Here is a 24,605-nt window from a genome sequence, read left to right on the forward strand (position 1 = left end):
TCTTTTAAAAAAGCATTACTTTTACTAATTTTATGCTCGTAATGATGTGGGGGGCCGATTAACAATTTCGTAAAATGTCGACTGTCGAATGGTTCGAGATATGATGTTGATGATAGGAGTAAATTATTTACATTATTAATTTAATGTTTTAATGAATGTGTGATTATAAATGATAATATTCATAATAATATAAATGCGAATGGATGGATGTTTGTTGGAAGGTAGCTCCAGAATAGCTGCATGGATTTCGCTGAAATTTAGCATAGACGTAGACATAGTCTGGAAGAACACATGTACTACTAATTAAGTATTTTTTTAATTCCGCGCGGATAGAGTCGCAGCAACAGCTACTTCGATATGAAGCAAGTAATTTGTTTTATACTTGGGCATATATTTTATAAATTATCAAAAGAAAAAAAGATTTTGTTTAACGTTACTGTATTGCTAAAATATTCATGAGATTTTAATGAATCCTGCTTGCTTTTATTCTAGTTAGGCAACATTTTTCGCTTTGAATGTTGTCACGAAAATAATCACCAGATGGCACCAATTGTAGATTAATGGTTATATTTGTGACGTAAGTATCTAGTATAAATTCCATTGTTCTATGAACTATGAAGTTACGTAACGTTATTGCGTCCGTAGTCCGAACTTCACATCTATCAATTATGGTTTATTAGTTTTTCGGTCCGAACAGGCCCTCCGTTTTGTTTACGCTTGTCTTGAGAAATCTTTAACGGGGTCACTGACTAATGAGACCTGTACAAATTACCATGTTAATACGAAATTCCGCTCGGCCCTTGTTCCTTTAATGAGACAGGGTCTTTCTCAAAACCAGTCGATAAATATTGAGTATTAATAATAAGTAAAATGTAACACAAAACATTTAATATAGAACATTCCTCTAAGCAAGCGGTTAAGCATTTGACTTGCAATCTGCAGGTCCTGGGTTCGAATCCTGCCATGTACCAATATGTTTTTTCGATTTCCAATTTACATATGTACATTTATCCGACGTTCTTACGTTGAAGGAAAACATCGTGATGCAACCTGCACATATCTGAGAAGAAATTCAAAGATATGTGTGAATTCAACCAACCCGCACTTGGCCAGCGTGGTTGACTATGGCCTAATCATCCTTAACTTAGGGTAGGCTCCGAGCCTCTCGGTGGGAACGCATAGTGAGCTGATGATGATGATTCCTCTGAGTTCTTAGGTTCTAGTTGTACTACATTCAGGGAAGTAAACATAACAGTACATAACTGAAGTATGCAAGAATATCAACATTTCTTCATTACATGTCTTTAAAGACATATGTGTTTAACATAATGAAGACATTTCCTTGCCAAGCCTGAGGTCGTATAATGTAGAAACCACGAAATATGAAAAAATATTGCGATTTGTATTCAGCTGATATTCTGTTACCAAATTTGGAAACAGTCAAAACTAAAATGGATACAGATATGTGGCCTTCTACATTTACCCGATGAAGACTCTATGGGGATTTTTTAATATTGCTACAATCAATTTGCGTATTGCTAAATATCTACAAAATTATGTCTAAAGAAACGTGTTTTAAATTCTTTTACTAATGAATATTCTTTTAACTTTAAAAATGTACTCTTTTTCCTATGAAATATGGTTTTATTCGCAATCAAACCATTAAAGTGAAGTTTTCCAGTAAATCTTCAGTTGCGTCGAAAAATATGCATTGGTACAGAAGTAAGACATGATATTGGCGGACTGGTCATTGAAATGCGAATAAATTATCATAAAGAAGTTGAGGATCTCGCAAGGAGGTTTTAAGGCACGATTCGAACGCGTTAAAATATGCAAGGAATTGTGAGTTTTGCAAACGTGATGATCGGAGTCAATGCACGTCATGGCGGGCGACGCGCTGTCCCTTGCACCAACTTAATTGATTCACGATTTAATCATTGTAAAGCATATTTACCTTTAATAATACAGAAAGTAAGTAACTTTTTTTGCCTACAACGTAAAGTTCAATGCTCCTATTGCCTTTTGCTATTTATATGTTAATAATGCATTACGTATTCATAGGTATGGTAAAGAGTGTGGTCTGATTAAAATAAAGCTTTATCAACATATTGGCAATGTTTTCAGGAAGAATTACATCAGGAGATTTTATAACAAGTGCACACATGGCTTGTGTTTATGGAGTACTGGTACTTTCAGAATTGAGTGTTGTTGTGCAAAGTTCGAGGCAGCAGACGTTCTTTTTAATCTTACTAATATTATAAATGCGAATGTTAGATGGATGGATGGATTTTTGTTTGAAGGTATCTCCAAAACGACTGAATGTCTAAAACCCTAAAGAAATTTGGCATACATATAGAACGTAATATGGAAGAGCACATAAGCTCCCAATTAACTTTTTTTTTTATTTCCGCAGACGGAGTCGCGGTCAACAGCTAGGTAATTTATAAATCTTATTTTGTAAAAACAAAGTTTATTATTATCTCATATGAAATTATGATAAAATTAATTATATCATATTAAGGAAGGAACTAAACATTACATACGAAATTAGACTAAAGTATTACCAAGTACAAACTTAATACTTAAAGCAATAAAATTCTACAACCGTATGCAATTAATAGCTCTGTTTCTGATAACTATAACGTATTCGTTTAGATTCGAATCTGATACACGTATGGTCGTGACCGCTGATTTGTTGGAAATTGATAAGTGAACATTTAAATATGGCCGAATATAGTCGTGTGCGAGCAAGTTCAGTATGTAATATATTCTTCTCGTTTGGGTAAATATGCGGTACCTCCCAAAGGAGTTTGCCGTTAGCTGTTAGCATTCGTGTGGTGTTTCGAGGAAGCTGAGGGCGGTATATCGGTCTTATCTGCGCCCGCGCATTGTTAGTCGCGCGGACTGAATAACAAATGGATCCGATCTATTAGTGAATATGAAATCGGCAATTAGTCCTTATTTATTACTGAGGTGTTTATTTGAATGTTTTCGCTTAAGTCAATTGTTTATTCAATGATAAAAAGAAAAATTGTAATTTTTAAATTATTATATAACTAGCTGTCGCCCGCAACTATGTCCTCACTGAATTAAAAAAAACTCCATTAGTACCATATGTGTTCCTTCGGGCTATGTTTTACATCTATGTCAAATTTCAGCGAGATCCATGCAGCATTACTGGAGATACCTTCTAACAAACATACATTCATGCATCTAACTATATAAAATTCTCATATACAAGACTTACTCTATTTGTAAATTTATTCAATTAATAAATAATTAACACAGAACATGTTACACGTACAATTATCATTGTAAATTGCTTATAAATAACACATATTTATTACATAAAAACAACTTCATTATTTTACTTAGTAAAATCCTAACTAACACGTTTTGCACAATTCAATTCAAAACCTTTGACACCAGAACGATCTGATCGCTATGTCCCGCAAGGATCGGGACCTACGCCGTAATATTTATCATCAGCACCGGTATTGTCATACATGACTGGTGGGATCGCGTGAGAAACACAGCCATTGCACTCGTTACAGCTTGCGTGTACAAACAACAATTTAAAATGTCCTGTCTCATAAGTTACTACGTTCTTGTCAACTTATTACCTTTGTTTATACGTGATTAAGGTATTAAGATTATATTTTAAAAAGTTTGTTTACGTAAAATGTAACCTCGAATTCTAGTTTCGTCCGAGTGAGTTGTGAAAAAATGACATTAAGTTACAGACAGGGTTGAATAAATTCAATGTTTTTGAGGAATAAAGAGTGTGGATAATATGATTTTACCAAACTAATATGAGATTAAGTAGGATAAAAACATTCTCACGATTTCAAAGAGTCTAAATTATATAGTAATCTAAAAATAAAGTTATAAACACACAATATACTATCTAAAAGTCTTACCGTGCGTTTCTCAAACTAAAATATCAGTAAAAAAACATATTCTCATGCTTTCAAACAAAGATTTTGGTTTGAAAATCCACAGTTAAACAACAATTATTCGCTTTATTATTATTTATGTGATTAAAAAGGTCACACTTACGGAATTTTGTGAGCAGTGTATTCTGAATATAAATGATTTCATCTTGTTGTTGAATATGTAAGTTCAATCACAGCAGTGCCGGAGCGCCTCGTTTAGCATGTTAAATACAGCGATCTCTAATCCGTGTGCCAACATTACTAGTTACTACATTGATATACCAGCGTAGGAGTAAAGAAGGACAGGAAATTACCTATCGAACACAACCTATGAGAAGAAAGGAGGTATCATATTTACGTACAAAGTAAGCGTAATAGCAGCTTTACCAATGTTTGAAACTAAAACCCAGGTGGCATAGCTTTATTCATGGGGAAAAGAGCGCAGTTTTATTAGTCATTACCGCCCGCATGCGAGGACCGTTTTTATTAGTCATTAGGGCACGCATGCGTTGAGCGATAGTCCTTACTTTTCCAATTACTTTATTAATCATCAGCCAGTGTGCCAGGACTCCCTGCAGAGTGTTTAACGACTAATGAAATTGCGCCCTTTAGTTTAAGAAAACTTTGGGATTAGTCTATTATCCTCTTGTCTCTCACTTATTCTTCTTGAATAAACAAAGACAACAATATGTTTTATTACAAGTGTTACGTGAAATTCTACGCTTAAATGTTTAATTAATAGCAGTGTTGTGCTTTGATGCGGTCGCAATGTTCTTGCTTGTCTTAATTCGGGACAGAGTCAGCGAGGCGTGAGCTTTTGATAATGAATACAGTTCTAAACAGGCAACGCGTGTTAATTACTTGTAATACACTTAAGACAATTTCATACAGAATAAATTAGTCGTGTAAGCTGCTGTTTATTTAGTTATAAGAGAAGAGGTAATTAGATTTCGGTAGATACAATAAGCTTTTAATTCTTGAATATGACATACAAAGACATATGTCAAATAAGTGAATCATTTTTTTTAAATATTATTAAGTGGCAAACGAGCGAGCGGCCACCTGAAATCGCTGAAATAGTGAAGTGATCGTTGCCCATGATATACGCAACGCTTTAATCGACCGAGGAGAGGATGCACAGAAAGAAAATATTTTCCCTTTCCATGCATCCTCTCATCCGGAAAGTCAACTTCCACTTCCCATCCTTTCTTTATAAGAAAAAGGATGGGAAGGGAAAGAGGACTAAATTAGGCCACCGGGACGCACACTCATCAGACGAAACGCGGAATTGCTCTCACTTCACTGTCTTCTGTGTGGTCGTGGTATTTCACCGGGCGAGCCGGGCCGATTGGTGCGAAGATGTTAAAGCGGGCTCTACCACTGTTAAACTAAATTATTTACAGAAAGAGAAGTAGAACTATGCATAGTGTGATAAAAAAAATTATTGTGCCATATTTATTTTACTTCAAGCAAAAAATAAACATCTGAATGTTTAACAGTAACAAATGTTTCTAAGGTATTTCACAACAGCATGTTCTCAAAAACATGTTTTTGGTATTCTTTTATTTTACAAATTCATTAAAGACCTTGATAGATACTGTATATTAAAAGAAATCGAAAATCGTAAATAAATTTCCTTAATTTAATTTCGCTTTCAAAAATATCTCATTCGCATTCAAGTTTGAAGCTATGAAAAATACTACAAAGATAAGAATATGACAAGCCTCTAACTACATTAAACATAGTTTCATAATCCATGTTACGATTTAGGGGCCTTCAAGAAAAGAGCGTACACCTTCCTTAAAGGCCGGCAACAAATCTGCGGTACCACTGGCGTTGCGGATGTCCATGGGCGTCTGATCAAATTACCTTAGGCGATTCGTTGCTTGTTGAGAAAGATGAATAATAAAACACATTAAAAATACCAATGACATGGAAAATGTGTTCTTTTCTCTATATTTTAAAACCGTCTTTTGTCTTATGAAATATGTATGTAATCTTTAAATACCAGTAACAAATTACTTCGCAAATAATCTTCTTTACAAACCTCACTTAAATTTGAATCTACTTTAACATTTATTATTGTGAAACTTTACTGGATTAATGTTTATAAATTTTGAAAATAAGCTACGCGTTTTGCCGAAGGGGTCAGTTGTAACGAGAATTCAATGCGTCCAATGCTTACCGATTTGGTTTTACTTACGCAAGTTTTGCAAACGCAATGCGACCGAATGTTATATGTTAAATAGTGTAATAGCGTATTGTTTGTAAAGCGTGAATGAACGTCGGAAAATATTGTTATTCGATTAACATTTAACCGGGCAGTAGTAATTTTTATTAGACAAAGCTTTATGTTGTAAACGTATAAAGAAAGCCTTAATATAACGAATAAATCTTACCGAATATTTGTTACCATCAAATCTAGTAAAACATATTCAAAATTATGTTATTTATCCGCTATTTACTAAACTTAATAAATAAAACTCAAATCTCGTAAATAAAATTATATTAACAGATTTGATATTTGAAACAATTTTTAAATGATATTGATAGTCGTGATTCGAATGCATTTAATATCAAATGATCGGGAGTCTAACAATTGCTTCTCAATACAATCCAATTGTTCTTAATATAATCTTACTAATATTATAAATACGATTGCTTATAAAGATAGATGGATAGACGGATGTATATATGGATGGATGGGTATCTCCAGAACAGCTGAAAGGATCTCGCTGGAAGCAGACATAGACTACTAATAATGTTTATTTTTATTATAAAGGAGTCGCGGGCGATTGTTAGTCTTATTTAATATTAATATATTATTGTTTAATGGAATACTGATTTTGTACTAATATTTTGCAAATGTATTCACAATCTCCAAGTGCACGGATAGCTTCTTACTTGAATAATAAATATTGCCATCTCAGCGGGAATCCAGTAATAACTCTGGAAATTTTATACCTCCAGTCTAACCGTATCAATTCCATATGCTAATTTGAACTGAATTTACCATTATAAAGTGAATGGAAGTACGAATATCTAACGGTCACTCTATCCGTGCGAGATTAAAAAAAAAACTTAATAAGTATGTGTTCTTTCAGACCATTTTCTACATCTGTACCAAATTTCATCAAGATCTGTTGAACTGTTCCGGAGGTACCTTCAAACAAACATCCATTCATTGAAGCTTAGGCATTTATAATATTAGTAAGATATTGAATTGATTTACATATAACAAATTAGATGGAAAAAAACTGACTGTTTGGTAAAAAGTCTGGTCACCTAGTAGGTTCTTCTAACTTATTTTCTAAGTTATATTTTCCACTTATATCAGACGTGAGAATTATTTAGAAATCAAAACTTGTCATACCACGTCAATCAATACCTTATCGGATATTGTGTTTTCTAGAGGTTTGAAAATATTATGTCAGAATGGCGCTTTGTAAACAACCGGTCTGACAATACCGAAGGCGATTTGAAGTATACGTTACGTGATTGCTTTTTGATTTGTTGATAGTGAGGCTACTGACACATTGCACAACGAGTAACTGGTATATACTGTTACTTGGTACAACAAAGACTTTTTTCAATTGAATGATGTTATTGGTATGGATTTGCCGAAGTGTTGATAATTTATAACGAGGGTGGTACATACTTATTTCAATTGTAATTATAATCTGTACAAGATTAACATAGAGTATGCAGCGTACTAGTTTTTATTTTTAAAAACAAAAAGTACTCGAACATTGTTACACACATATTCATTACTCTGACCATTACATCGCTACATCAACCAGGAGTCAGTATAAGAATGTTTTGATCCGGAAATAAAAATAACTTGTAGCCTATGTTTTCTTCCAGGCTTTCTATATCTGTGTCAAATTCCACGCAGATCCATTGAGGAATTCTAGAGATAGCTTCTAATAAACATCCATCCATCTAAACTATCCCATTTATAATATTAGTAAGAATGTATTCCATTAGAAGATTATCTTAAACATTTTTGCACAGATAAATGATACGATAGAGGTATTAACATAATTTGAAATAATACTATAATGCATAGCAAACATTTACTCGGATCGTGAGCGATTCACCGAACTAAATGTTTATCGTGCCGCAAGTTTGTGAGGTTACACTTGTATTTCAATCCGGGATAGCTGTAATAAATCGAGTATAGCTTTTATTATTATTTATTAGTAATGATATTAAGCTAAACCATTTTATAAAATCTCCATCCCGATCAATACTTACGATCCTGATATGTTCCTCGCATATCAAATGCGGATATGAATAATGTGCATAGAATTATCAATTTGTTGCTACTTAAATACAATACGATGCTTATTATAAGTAGTTTATGTGTGTAGGATCTGTGAGTATAGGATTTAAAAAGTTTGTTTTACCTTCCCTATCTCTATTCTATTAAACTGTTCAGGCTCTCTTCTCTTTCCTCTTTACACCATTCAACTATTTATATTATAGAAACTTTGATAACTTTATCAAATCAGGATGGTAATTAAAAACATGAAACAACAAATGTCTTCCAAGGAGTCCATACCAGGATTTACAGTGCCACACCTAGCTAAATGACTAATTGTTGGTTTCTGAGGCCAAAATATATTTATATAAAACATACCGCCATCCCACTCATTATCTTTGATAAAATAGAGATAGCAATATGTATTAACATGGTCTCAGAAACCATTGATAAGAGGTCTTGTACATAAATATTCATCGAAATATGACCTGCATTGTCTTCAATAGAAGATAATCTCCAAATGACTTTATTACTGTCTGACTTATAAATCTTTCAACCGCAATATGAACATCAGTTTCAAATGGAGCCCTTGCATAATAAATATTAGACCACTCGACAGTTATTACTTGCTTCGTAAACTTATAGTACCTTCGCCCATTCCTGATATCCTGGTATACATGACAATCATTATACTTGCTGAAATACGAGTACGTGCAATATTTATGTTAGATGTTGCATATGTCGATTGATATCCAGCTCGAAGGACCAAAATTTATAGGATAAACATATTTCAAATGCAATTTACTTTTTGTTCAAACGTATACTAAAAACTTGAATAGAAAAGAGACCTTAATACACTGACATTAATGCCATATTTAAATTATGCATATGTCAAACCTCCTTGAATACACTGCATAGAGAACTTAAATGTCAATCCTATATTATGATGATCAGTTAATTCGATTGTTTTTAATTTACGCTGACAAATTTTGTTGAGTCACGATTCAATCCTTAATTTACGTATTTGATTTTCTTATCTTTGTGTATAACGTACCTATTGCATATCTAAAGTCTTACGTTGCGTAAAATATTATAACAAAATGGAAAGGAAACGCTTGTGATTGCAAGAGCGGAAGTGACGAAAACTGTTCTTGAACAATTTACTCTAACAAATGGTGTCGGAATATATTGTATTCTTTCATAACTTGCACCATTTCATTGTTAAAATAAAGGAAAATATATAAGTTTATAGAAAAAACGAACAAATTAATAAATAACGCCATACTTATTCAATAAACTTGCAATTGAAACTAAATTTAATTTCGTGACATGTTCATATTTTGGTTTAAATATTGCTTTGAGGTTATAAAGAATAATGCAACGCTGAGCTACCTGAGTGTTTTCCCATCGTGATAGTATAATAAAATTAAAAAAAAAACTAAAAGGTAATGTCCAAGTCGATAAATGAAATATTCAAAGGCGGCTTGAATTTCTTTTGTCTAAAATATCTTAAGTGGTTCTTAAAAAGTATAAAAATGTACTCGGATGCGTCTAAAAAGGCTCGGGAAGGATGTAAACGATTATCAGAGGTCGTTAAATGGATGAAATGATGTCGCTCGGACGACATTCTAGGCTCAGCCACTTATGATACCAAATTCCAATTGTACTATTCCAAATAGAATCCCGAAGAAAAAGTGATTTTACTTTAAGTAGTAGTTATTATACGTTTTAGTAAAAAAGATTCTTATCAGAGGTGACTGTTTATTTTAAGGAAATATTATAGAAATTTTATAATAACTGTAGCCTGCGACTCCGTCCACGCGGAATTAAAAAACTTAATAAGTAGACTATGTGTTGTTCCAGACTATGTTCTACATCTGTGTCAAACTTCATCAAGATCCATTGAGACGTTCCGGAGATAACTTCAAACATCCATTTATCTAACCATTCGCATTTACAATATTAAGAAGATTCTATTTTTCAAAGAAACCACCAATACAAACAATATTTTCATACTTCTGTGTTTTGTATTTATAATAATAATAAAGTTCTTATTATTTAATATCAACACTACTGATGTATCTAGAACTCTGGATTTCTTGTTACTAAAAAGATGTATTTATTTAAGACCTAGCTTAAGCTAAGACACTTCTTACACAGGAGGTAGAGTCCTAAGGAATTGTAAGATTATTTTTGGTTCAGTAACGATTTATTTAATTTATTTTATCTCTAAAATACTTAAAAACACATTTGATCCGATTAGTTTGACGTGCTGCATAGTTACAAAAAAGATACAATAAAAGTGCGCTATTTTAATCAAGTAAAGGTATAGTAATACATTCAACAATATGCATTATGTTCAATATAAAATATTAACAACACAACTGTTGGAAAGTGAACAAAAAATATTCGCAATAAACTGCGGCAGGTAACAGCATGCATTAGTCACAGCTGTGAGTCACGTGCATGTTTGTTCCATTGAAAAATGTAACTCTATTGTTTTTATTTCACGAAACAGTGGAAGTTATATGAAAACACGCTTTTTACATGTTCGTATTACACACATACAAAATAAACTTCCATTTATATTATACCATACATTCTGTCACTCATGTTATATTGATTCAGTATTTAACCTTGAACTTAACACGTGAATCCATGGCTAATGTCCACAATTTCCGCGTAGTTGGTTAAGTAATCAATTTCCAATAAATTCCTGAGTCCAAATATATCAAAGAAGTAACCTTTTTTAGGAAAGTAAAATTCAAGCTGTTAAAGGAACTACGTGATTGTGTAGAAAAATGTATTCGAAAATTAAATAAATTATATTTTGTTAGTGCATTGTAAAATCGAAGTTATATTATTGTAATCATATTATACTAGCTTTCGCCCGCGATTCTATTATAGAAATCTTTATGAGTTGCGTATGTGTTCTTCCAGACTAAGTTCTACATTCGTTAAGCCGTTACGGAGATATATTCAAACAGACATCCATCCATCTAAACATTCGCATCTATAATATTAGTAAGATTGGATTACAATTATTATTTTGTATAGAAACTTCTAAATAATCAGATGAATGCAAAATTAAACAGTCGACTAATTATTCTTCTTGTCTTTAGATAAGCGGTAGACAAATTTCCTTAATCTCGTCAATAACATCATTATAAAGTCTACGAACACTTGTTTGTAAATTGTTGAAAATTTAATTACAGACACTTTGAAGAATCAGAATTTCTCGAGCGCCAATGTTTCTTAGCGATAAATAAAGCTGTCGCAAAATTAAAGCAAACGACGCACGTTCTCTAAAAGCCATTGCCAATGAAATGGTACACATTTCATTGAAATTCATAAAAGCCTTCAGTTGAACGACATTCACGACTCTAATGCCGAGTAAAGTTGTTGAATTTAATTATACCGACGACTGTTCTTTAGGGAACCAGAAATAAATAAACGGCTAAAATTAACTAAGTTACAAGTTAATTAAATTAATTAGGCTAATTTTTGGATTAAGATTTATACAGTGATTTGTAAATTCATAATCTCAACATGATATTTGCAGGTAAGATAGACAGGTTCATTAAGAAAGTTTCTGAAAAGTGGTTACCGTTTACTACTAATTGTAGTTGGATTTAAAATGCCAAATCGTGAGTCGGTGCGCGAATAAGATAACTATTCGTATTACTCTTTTAACACTAATTGGTCTCGACCTAATCATGATTTGACTTTCTTGGGTAATTAATATCAAGCTATCAAGAAAAACATTTTAGAAGGTGCCTATCTTCATACAGGTTCACTACAGTTCAATCTATATTTAGAAGAGTAAGAAACACGTCATAAACAACCTGGAGAATCTAAGATATTTAAAATCAATTTCAAACAAACGATAAGGGAGAAAAATTATCAGCTGACTATATGTCCCCACCGAGGGGCTCGGAACCTACCTTAAGTTAAGGGTGACTAGGCCATAGTCAACCACGCAAGCCCAGTGCTGGTTGGTTGACTTCACATATCTTTGAATTTCTTCTCAGATGTGTGCAGGTTGCATGACGATGTTTTCCTTCACGGTAAGAACGTCGGATACCTCACATATGTAAATCGGAAATAGAAAAACACATTGGTACATGGCGGGATTCGAACGCAGGACCAGCGGATTAAAAGTCAAGTGCTTAACTCATGAGCCACCGACGCACGTTACATTATTAACCGTCAAATGAAATTCAAATAAGCGCTTGTAAAGTAATGTAACAATGTCATAAAATACGTTTAAGTTAATGACTACATCTACTCCAGCTGAATGTTACACAAAGCACAAAATACTGACTTGAAACGATTGCGATCATGGAACAAAGGCTATAAATGTATAAATATAATTATGTTAATTTTACTCTCACAAACTTAAGTGATTTTCAAGGTGTATAAATAAGTTAGTAAGCTATTTAGTACGACCCGGTAATGGCGAACATTATTAACAGTTACTATATAAAGTAAACAGTATAAGTAATTTTGGTATAACATTTACAATATTTTTTTTATAAACAAAGTAGTAAACTTAAATAATAGTTCAATTATTAAAATACATTAATTTTCAGTAGATCCTGATTGCTAATTCATCGTTATTCTATTTCAATACCCATACATGTCGAATTTGATAACGACGATGTATATAAGGCGGAAATCTTAAAAATATTATACATGCGAATGTTTGGATGAATGGATGTTTGTTAGAAGGTATGTCCAAAACTGCTGCATGGATCTGAAATTTGACATATGGGTACACTTTCTGGTAAAACACATAGGTTACTAAGAATTTTTTTTTATTCCGCGTGGACGGAGTCGCGGGCGACAGCTTGTATGAATTATACTTTCTCTGGTGACTTAAGTAAGTTTAGTCTTTGCTCGGTTTGTAGATAAATGTATAAATTACTAGAACATTATTTCCTTAGTATTAGCTAAATAAGACATAATCTAGTTGTTTTAACATTGACTTTTATCGGTCGTATAAATAAGATTTAGTGTGCACTAATCCTTATATATTCCTTTCCTTTGTTAGACAGACGAGCACTTAACATATCTGAGGCACGCAAATGTCACCGTCTCTCGAGTTGTGAACGTTTAGCGTTAAGGGAGTAATTTGTAGTTTATTTATCACCTCACTCGGTCCGATGTGTTTCGAAAGGCGGTACCTATGTACATTTAAATCGTGAAATTATGCGCAAATTAACGTGGGTGGGATATGACAATGTGCAAACGCTCAATGGATACGTGTTGCGTTACTCCAGCTCTGTCTGAATCATTGTTACGGCGCATATTTCGAAGGCGGCTGATTCTATAAATTATTAATGCTTTCATATCTTTACAATGATTAATGAAGGGATTAATAGAGCTTATTTATTGCTCGTTTGAATTTTCTTTCATTCTATAAACAAATTATAGGGTGCGAAATTATGTGACCTCTGTTTTAAATAGAAATGCTCATTCTATCTCTACTTAAGCGTAATGAATTAGGTTTAAAAACACCCTATATAGTAACTTTAATATCTGTGCTTGTTTTAAAAACATTCACTTGATTAGTTGTTTAATGTTTATGTTAATAGCACTGTTATTCAGTTCTCAATAAGTGTAATTCATTTGACTTCATGTTATGCATTAACTTAAAAGCTTCATAAAGTTCAACACGATGCGAAAGCTTTTACATATTGCTTCTCATATAAATTCTTAGTCGAGTTTATTTGTTGGTAATGAAAACGATCTTAAGTCTGTTTAATTAAGGATTCTCGCTTTGGTACATTTCACATTAACCTTCGTGCCGTATTACTGAAGTGAAGGCACGATATCGACTGAGTTTAATTTAACACCGAATCAAACAAGAACTTGCAAATTGTAAACGAACCCAAGAAATGTTAAGAAAAGACAAACAACACCTTCTTGATCTGAGTAACTTGATCTTGGTTTTATATTTATTGACCTTTATAGTACAATGTAGCTAAAGTTTCTAGGTCAACAAAACTAAGTATAATTACCTACAAGCAACTTTTTATATCTGGGGAATCGGTGGACCAGGGGTTAAGTACTTGACTTGTAATCTACAGGTCCTAATTTGAATACCGCCATGTACCAATGTGTTTTTGATTTTATATTTACATTGACATATATCCAACGTTCTTATGGTGAAGGAAAACATCGCAATGTAAAATGCACATATCTGCGAAGAAATTCTAAGATAAGTGTGAAGTCAGCCAGCCCGCACTGGGCCAGCATGGTTAACTATGACCTAGTCACCTTTAACTTAGGTGATGAGCCCCTCAGTGGAAGCGTATAGCTGATGATGATCTGATGAGCTGATGATAAAAGAAAATATTGCGAACATACCTGTTGACTGCAGTATATCCGGGTTGAAATTATTTCCCCAATCGCGTTGCTTACTCTTCATCCTTTGATAAGTACTGCCTTACTACGCTATGATGTTTATACCTGAAAACAAAAAAGTTTTCTTTTATCTTTTGCTCTCGATCATGCGACTTCCGTGTCCGAGACCTGGTCTTCAATTAGCGCGTAACGCAGGAATTGGAACGCTACTCATTAGGAGAGCAGGGTTTAGTAAGATCTGTGATAACGCATTACGCATGCGCGGCGCATTGTCTTCGCGCCTAGATGCCTAGATAATGTGGCGAGAGCACACGACCGGTAATATGCAAAGCTTTCTGATGTTACGTCGACCTGTGACTCATTATTGTAGTATAGTTAAAGATCAGAGATTAAGATTTAATATATTTTATTTTTTAATTCATATTTATGGCAACAAGCTAATATTGGAGTGTATTATTAGATTTTGCATTAAATATCGACACAAGGCTTACAATAGGTATAAAAACGATAGAGGAGAACGAAGGATGGAAAAATTTATTTATTTTACTTGTTATCTGGCCTTTGTGGCATCTGCTGATTTTGGGTGTATTCGGATAGAAGTATAGTATGGAGAGTATACATATAACTTGTCACTAATTTTAAGGTACGAGAAGTCAACAACTTTGTCTTAAATTAAATTATCACGAGTGCCTTGTTCGGCGCGTACAACTAAGATTACATCTTTAAGTACTTTTCATGTCTAAATTCCAGGCGTGCCGTGCAGCAACGCCCTCTATTGTGCAAGAGAATGTTGTAGTTTTGCTTGGTCTATGCAATTGTGAGTGTTAAAGCGGGCAGGGCACGTGCCGAGCGAAACATTACCGCCGACGCGTTAGATGTGCGACAACTTTGTTTCCATAGACAATACCTTACATATTTTTTATTGCGTTGATTAGATTGATATTATTATGTTACGTGCAAATAAAATGTAGATTTATCAACCTTTATGATATATTAAAGTAAGTGTATATAATATTTATATACTTAATTATGTACTTTAAAAACTATGGCTACATTTCTTTAAACAGCATTAACAGTTCATTTTCGTTCTGTTATATTAAGAAGCTACGTATATCGAGACCGCTAATGCCACGCTTAATATTAAACAATGCTGCTTGTCTTCAGGATGTGTCAATTAAAATAATTAAATTAATACACCGCTCCTATATATAGAAAGCAAGTCCATTCTTTAATTAAAGTATCAATGTATAACTAAAGAGAAACAAAGTCTGACACACATAAGAGCTCACTTTATTGTATAACTCTCTGACGTCACTCAAAGGAGCGCGCTGTCAAGTTAATTGATTCGCTGACAAAAGCCCCTTACCACAACTGCCTAGTGGTCTATTTGCTTTTATACTTTACAGTTATCGACCCGGACAAGGTATTATATATTGTAAAGTATACCAATAATAATTAAATTGTACATATTTCAATGTGAGCTACGTATGTAATAAAATAATTCATAGCAGGCATATAACATAAAACATAATATTGTCGCTCTCAATTCCGGTATCCAAAATGCTTGAATGCAGAATTGGATTCGGTTGCTCTATTGACTTTGTTTATATAAACGGATGTTAGAATAAACTGATATAAAAACGGCTAAACACTCACGTATATTCGGCCGGTGGCGGCACCGACTAGTTTCGAGCCCATCGGGGGCCCTTCATCAGGATAAGTGGCACTGGTATTATTTCGCGGACGCGGACGCGCAGATGTTAGAATGGTTGTCATACTTGAATTGCTGACTAGTATAGTAACCATACCTCTCTTGCAGGTGGTTATTTTGCGGTATTATTATAATTATACTCCAGTAAAGTGAGTACAGTATAGTTTAAAATCAAAGTATTGCACTAGTATCAGCGGTAGATAAACCAAATTATACTTTTGATTGCTTTATAGAGGCCGCTATTACTATTTCCACACTATCGATGTTACAAACAAAACATTTCAACACGAACAACACAAGCGTAAAATGTAAATATTAAAGTAAACAATTCGGCAAGAGTATACCGTCAAACATAACGGTCGAAAAGTAAGAACAAAGCGTTGTTATCTCGCTGTTTCAACTAAATAGTTACTTGGCAAAACGTGCCCGAGATCTTTGAGTTTTTTTGTTCGTCGGATACACTTAGATCGTGGAAAGGCTTGTCAATGTTGGCGCAGCGGTAATTTTAACGTTTGTGTAGGTTGTACCTGTTTACATACTGTCCATAAACTGTGAGAGAGTATAATACGTAATTTAGGTAATAATAATCATGATAATGTGCTCCCAAGAGAAACGAGTAACCTTCAAATTTATTAAAATACTTATCGATGCAGTATAAAATTAATTTTGTTGTTGTTAAATTTGTCACTTTGACTTTAACTTTGACATACTCTCTCGAAAATATAGGCAAATGCATATTACGCCAAATTAGGCCATAAATTCTACAAATAAAATTAATTTCAACGTACAATAGTATTATCATTTTTTTTCTCAGAGGGGAATGCTTTATGCATACTCCGCGCCCCGGGGGGGACGCGGTAGTTATGTGGGATTTTCTTCCGGATGGGAAGCATACCCACTAAACCCCTCTGTTCCTCCGCATCATAGCGAGGCCACGGGCACGCTTGCGCTTTCGTCCGCGACATACAATATACATGCAATTCTGCAGTATTTTTTATGTAAAACATTTTTAAATCCGATAAAAGTCGCAGATTAACTCTGGCCGCTCACCAGATTATCTTCTAATACTATAGATTTTACAATGTTGAATATATAAAATCTCCGATTACGAAAAAGTTATGCAGGCTTAACCTACAAAAATAGATTACCCCAATACTGTAATTGAATATCGTGCAGAAATGCAACTTTGTCTGCCAATTCAATTAAATCTTTAATCATTTGTTTCATTTATTAATAACTAGCTGTCGGCCGCGACTCCGTCAGCGTGTAATTAAAAAAAAAATTATAGCCTATGTGTTCTTCCACACTATGTTCTATACCTATTCCAAATTTCAGCTAGTACCATGCAGTCGTTCTGGAGATACCTTGAAATAAACATCCATCGAACTTAACATTCGCATTTATAATATTAGTAAGATTAATGTGCTTATTTTTTGTAATACGAGTATTATCATGAGATATTTTATCAATAAAATATTCTTTATCTTTATTTTAAACGTGTAAAGTAAAATTTATTTATTTTATTTTCCAAAAACCTACTACTTTTTTACAGAATATGTGTACCATAATAATAGTTTTAAAAATAATTCATGCGTACAAGTGGATGTGTGTGTGGGGGGGGGGTAGGGTGCATTGTAAATCAAATCAAAACATTCATGTTTACATTTCATAGCGAATCTAAGAACGTCTAAAAGCATCTTTGGGTTTGCAATGATCGGATAACGTTCCAAATATTAAAATGAAATATTCAAAAATATTTTCTATGCATACTAAATACTTGTATAATTTACTACGAACTAAAACATAACAAATGTATTTGCAAATTAAATTTAAATGATTTAAACGATCTATTTATTGCGGTCGAAGTTAAATGCGAATTATTATCATTGTTATTCGAATATTACGACCGCGCCTTTCTTCAGGAAATCTAACACTAATGCTCAAGCAGTTCTATTAGTAACAATGCAACGATTGTTACCGTCCGGTAGCAAATTTACGTGCTAACGGTCTCGCAATCGGCAACCAGTTTTTGTAGCCGATGAAGATATGAGGCACTTTCGAAATTCACAGCGTAATTAAAGTCTCTATCGAGTACAAAGGGTTATCTGTTGTCGTGATAATCTGACAATTTTGATTGAGTGCAGCTTAACTTAAAATCAGTTAGGAAACTTAATTTACAGTTACAATGCTTTGTTCTTATAAACAGGAAATAAAAATAACCTCAACATTTTCATTATCTTTTTATCGATATAAGCGACTTGTTCATGTAGATTTGGTACTAAACATTTATTAAATAAGTATTTACATTTTTCATTATTGTGTCTAAATGAACAAATCGCAAGAGTAATTAAAACAGTTGTTTAAAGTTAGTTACAACAACATGTTTTGTGCGATGGAGACCTACAGAAGACTACGAATATACACTTAAATGTTTGTATAAACGCAATATTTTTATTGGTTCACACAGAAACCAGTTTATTAGCCGTATTACTTGTTTATGTTGTAATGAAAGTTATCAATGAACGACTAACGTCCAAATAAAAGAAACGTAACAAAAATAAAACGTCTCTCTCGAAACGTAGCGAATCGAGACGAAGTGTCTGCTTGCGTTTTACAACAGGTCTGTTAAGGACACGACAAATATTTATGGAAGTACCAATACCACGAGTTATTAAAATTGCGATCTCATACAATGAACTTGAAGACGGGAATCCTTGAAGAGGCACGCGAAGTTAAAAAGTTTATATTTCTATTTTTTTTAAAGACAGCCTTTGTCGGTTTTTTCAGATGGTTGGATTCTACACGCAATTATTGTGTGCCTTATTTATGACTAGGTTATCCCTGTAGTCGGCGTAATGAAGTCAAGTAATGATAATACTACAGTGAGTTTCTGATTAAACAATTAGGTACTAGTGATTGTAAAATTTTATTGAACATTGTCTAGCAAATGTACACTGCGGTTTACTTGAATCTTATTAAAGTTTGATTGTACCTAAAATAAAATAAAAATTTGAACATATTAAAAGGCAACTTAGCCACAGGAAGACGTCAATAAACAATTTATTGGGATAAATACAGTATAGAGGATAATTGATATAATTAAGAAAGGAAACATGAGTAACGACTACTTTTGAAACGTAAAAACGCAATTATCCGGCATCTTTTCCGTAAACACGAAACTGTTTTGAATTTATTGTGTACTTGTGTTTAAATGGAAGTAATATTTTAGCTCATTTATAGCTGAAAATTTAGTTAGAATAAAGGCAAGAATAACTAAACACTCACCTATATTCGTACGGTGGCGACACCGACTAGTTTCGAGCCCATTGAGGGGCCCTTCATCAGGGTGAGTAGGACTGGTATTATTTCGCGGACGCGGCCCGTCGGTCACTATGATGAAGGGCCCCCGTTGGGATCAAAACTAGTCAGTGCCGCTACCGGACGAATATACGTCAGTGTTTAGCCGTTTTATATAACCTTATTATAATGTCTCACGAAAGTTTGACTACCTAATGAAATGGAAAATAGACCTCCCGAATATAACTAATTCTGAAGGATTCGAAAGGATTTCTTCACGTCATAAGATGTTTATACGTGTGGAAGGTTTGTATTCGAGATTGGTTTTGGTATTTACGTTCGGAAATGGAAGGCAGCGGTCGGCAGTGAAGGTAAGCGGCTTTCCGTGCCAATAAGCCGGTGTAACGAGTGCGTCACACGATCTTACGGCTTTAAAAATACGAGCCGGTATCCGTAGCGTCGGCGTGGGCGGGAATCCCGACTTTCGATCGCATCAAGATTGCCTTAACGATAATATGAGTAGTTTGGTTATTTAATAACAATGATAATTCCATAACAAGCATCTTATTTAATTCTTACTACGAACCTCCAAGTCTCCCTATCTCTAATAGTAATTTCAAATTAGGTACACGAAAATAAGTTAAAATCACGAATAATAAATTTTAAAATAATACATAAAAATTAAAGACTATGAAATGTAAAATATTCTGCCAGCTAAGCTAATATGCTTGAAAGTTATTATTTGTGCACAAAACTGCATCATTTTAAGTTCACTGGAACTAATTTATTTGTATGAAATTCACCGCTCATTGTAACAAAAAGCGCGCAATCAATGCGTCTGCTATCGTCCGGGCTCAGTCCTTTAAAGTCGCTAATCCGCTTATGAAATGTGTGTACGTATGCTGCTTGGACTTTTCTCATCGACAATAACGTTCGCGAGGCAATGGATGCGGCTAAATTGCGTTCCCACCGTCCCCTAGGCTCCGCAATTTTTCCCCTCACAATTCCCGGTATATTGAAATCTTCAACTTCCTATTGTGCCTTATTACCGAGACAAGGCTCTATAACAAATTATCCACAAAGACTAGATTTTAATGTAAGTCAATGCAATAAGACTTTTATTTGATGAATCATTGAATCATTGTCAATTTTTTAATTATGTTGTGGTGAAAAATATAAGAATTTGTCAACATTATATGTAATTGTTTCATTTTGCTTTTACTGAAGAAAGTCATAGAAATTATTTTTATAACTGGCAGAGAAATCTTTTGTAATTACAATTTCACGCTCGACGACGACGACTACATCAGCCGTTAACTTTATGTAAAACAACATCACTTGCTTTTATTTGTACGTAATGTACTTGTTAATGTATTTCAAGTAGAGCCTCCTTAGTTTCTACTATACTCAATACTTCGATCATCTTTACTCTTGGTAAAAATATAATTGATGTTAAAAAGACTAATAATTTTTACTATACCAAATAAGCTATGATGTTAAAATGTACTTTTTAGCCGTCTTCAAAAAGAAGGAGGTTTTCGGTCTAGGTACTACCTTAAACGTATTATATATAAGTCTAAGACAGCAGGTCGACACCGACTCCAAATTAACAATAATTGTAAAGTATAGACACTTTCCAATAATGAAAAGAAATTTATTACTTTCTGGTGTGTTTGTTCATGACATTATTTTGTTACTTTTTAGTGCTTTTTGTTTAAGAATGTTTTTTTGTTTCAGTATTTTTTTTGTTTTCAAATGTTTTTTATGAAGTCGGCTTTTTTTTTCCTAAAAAATTGTTTTTATTAATACATTTTATTGTCGTTACATAACGGCATTTACTCAGAAACTAGGCGTGTTGAACTACTTTATAATCAGTGTAGAAAGCGGTTCGCCGGGCAACGGGAAATAACCTTTTCCGAGCGACCTTTAGCCCATATTGCTTATGTGACCTGTACATGTGAAAATTGCTACTATTTCTGTGTACATTTTCTTAACAAACACTATAAGTATTCGAATGTAGGCGTGAGCATCGGTCACGTATTGCTCTGAGTTATAGCCTAAGCTCAAAATAAATCTAGCTTTATATTGCTCTAGCTTTGTACCCATAAAATAGACCTCCCACACACGATACCTATGTTTTACTCACAGGAATCATTATAAAGCTTCTATGACTTTTACAACGGGAATAAATTGCGGTCTCAATGGCCGTCTCGTTTGCGCAAAATAATTTTATCCTATTTTTTTTTTTCAGAGATACTGAGAGAGATGATATGGTTTTGTATAGCTTTATCATCAGTGGAAACCCACCTTTAAATCAACGCAAATATTACTGCGAGTTTATTTGATTTAATATTTTTCACTCATGTTTCACCCCGAGTGTCCAATCAATGTACCTTCGTTATACCAAATTGAATTTTATCAAAGGGTAATAAAACTTGAATTGTAATGAACGTCAGTACTAAAATGACCCATGAGTTTATTCCCACCGGTTTCGTTTCACGGCTATCAAAATTCGACACGCCATAAAAACGTTTGCGGTCACGTTGTCAAATGTACAGATTTGTTTGTTATTCGTGCGTGTTAACATTAAAATGTTGAATTAAAGATAAATAGTAATAGTAGTAGAATTAAAGATAAAAGCAAAATAGTATAAATAACATATTATAGAGTTTTAAATCGTATTAATCTTCACATTTAATTAATTGAAAAAAGAATTAATCTTTATTTACATAAAGATCGGAAAAACTTATATTTTCACTCCTGAATATTTGCACTATAATAGGCGATAGTAAAAAGATCAAAGTTGTATAACATTTCCGACATGTGAAAAAAGTACGTAATCGTTTAGAGTCAATATCTACAACGTATAAAAGCGTGAGACAAGCTCTGCTGGCGGTCGAGAGATTTTATGAGCATTGGCATAATTTGACGACCCTACCTAGGGCTACTAGATATTTTATTGATTGTTACATAAATTTAATGGACTGATAATTGTCATTATTCTACCACCGGTACAAATGACAGTAGCTATGTTAATGAGAATATTTGTAGTTATAAAGATATCGATAACTACCTACCACGTACCGAAATTCGCTTTTCTTTAAAATTTACAAAAAACAAAAAACAAGATTAAACTAATATTCAGATTTAATAATTGTCGTAGAGTACTAACAAGAGTGTTTTAAGTGTCAATCATCAAATATTATTAAAATATATTGCTTTGTTTGTACAACTTGATAATTTCTAACCCCAAAATCTTCTATCTCTGCTTTGTCAAAGATGATGACCGCGATAACGATATGTTTTATACAGATATTTCCGCCTCAGAAACCCACGGTAAGTAAATAAATAAAGATGACGTAACGTTACCGGCGGAACGGTCTTTAATGTAATCTTTGAACTGCTTCACTTCTTCACATCGGCTGAGGGAACATCTTTCTATTTTTTATTTTACACATTACTTGGAAGTTCCTTGTAGCTCATAAATATGGGATCTTTAGTGTCTAGACTTTGTTACAAGTACTATAAACGTTGTAGATTATATATTACAAAGAAACGCCATAAATATTTTGATACATAAATACATTGTTATGACTTTTAGATACCTATGATATATATGAAAACTTTAATAAATGAGATTCATTTCATATCTTTCTTAGTATATCCTATCTGAATCATCATCATCATCAGCTCACTATACGTCCCCACCGATGGGCTCTTAGCCTACCCTAAGTTTAGGGGGATAAGGCCATAGTCAACCACGCTGGCCAAGTGCGTGTTGGTTGACTTCACACATATCTTTGAATTTTCTCAGATATGTGCAGGTTGCATCACGATGTTTTTCTTCACCGCAAGATGGTCGGATAAATGTACATATGTGAAGCGAAAAACACATCTGAATACAGTTGTTCATTTAATCCACTCGTTAAATATGTTCGCTCGTCCAAATTCACATGTGTACCTTTAACTGAACTCAGCGAAGAATCTTGAATACCAAGTCGTTTAAAATGGAACACAATTTGAATTTCCTAACGACCGGTGCGCTCATATCTTGGCGAATTCTCAAACTTAAGAGGAATCTGTTTTATGGCCGCTGCATCGGATACATAGTAGGCGTCCACTACCACTTGCTGTATAATCAAGATACTGGAAATCCGAGAAAGAATGTAGCGAGTAATTGTTAAGCTATGCAAATTACTCGCAAGACTCGGAAGATTAAAAGCTTCACGTTCCATGGTACAGAAGATATCGCAAGTTAATTAACGTATAGAGTTCCTTGAACAACTCAAGAAGCTATTTCTTTTGTTTTATCAAGGTGTGCGTTTAAGTGGTGGAGTATGGTGCCCTCCTTTTATCTGTACCTACTACCTGCTTTAACATAAATACGTGTTTATTTGAAATGGAACAATGAAACAACATAAACTCGGTGATACCAGATCGGATCAGTCGCAATATACAATGTTTTCTGTTGTTCTTCCTGCATTTTAGAAAAATACCTCGGATCGAATATATTACAAACTAGCTTTTGCCGCGACATCTTTGTGCGGAATTTAAAAAAAAAAAACTTAGTAATTAGCCTATGTGTTCTTGCAGACCATGGTCCACACCTCTGCCAGATTTCATCCAGTTTCGTTGAGCCGTTCTAGAGATACCTCCCACCAAACATCCATCCATCCATCTGTATTTCGCATTTATAATATCTGTGAGATATACCACGAGATTTTGTTTGATAATGATGAATGCTACTTGGTTTATAGTTTCAACCACACCTCCTGTCATAAAAAGGCGTAGTAGTTAATAAATTCTTCGTGTTAAAAATAAAAACATTACACTGAAATTACGCGAAACATGTCCAGAAGCATCTGTATATTCTGAAACAGTTATATATAGTCGCATTAATGTAATTATTATTGATGAATGATGTACAGCAATAATTTTCATCGTAATTGCACAGGCAATGAGGAAATCAATGGAACTCGCAAGCGAAACATTAACAATTACTATTTAATATTTTAATAAAATACCACAA

At 33.5% G+C, this 24,605-nt stretch overlaps 1 protein-coding gene across 1 annotated transcript in view; it reads right to left on the bottom strand.

The window, feature by feature from the left end:
- Cad86C (Cadherin 86C) overlaps window positions 1–24,605 on the bottom strand; it is a 70,510-nt gene that overhangs the window by 33,790 nt on the left and 12,115 nt on the right. Inside the window, exon 2 of the mRNA XM_013324948.1 lies at window positions 14,572–14,673. The gene's annotated coding sequence lies outside the window, so the exon portion shown is untranslated. The remainder of the gene's footprint in view (window positions 1–14,571; window positions 14,674–24,605) is intronic.

Source organism: Papilio xuthus, unplaced genomic scaffold (genome assembly GCF_000836235.2).
Source record: "Papilio xuthus unplaced genomic scaffold, Pxut_1.1 DF828952.1, whole genome shotgun sequence".
In the NCBI taxonomy this organism is placed as follows: Eukaryota; Metazoa; Arthropoda; class Insecta; order Lepidoptera; family Papilionidae; genus Papilio; species Papilio xuthus.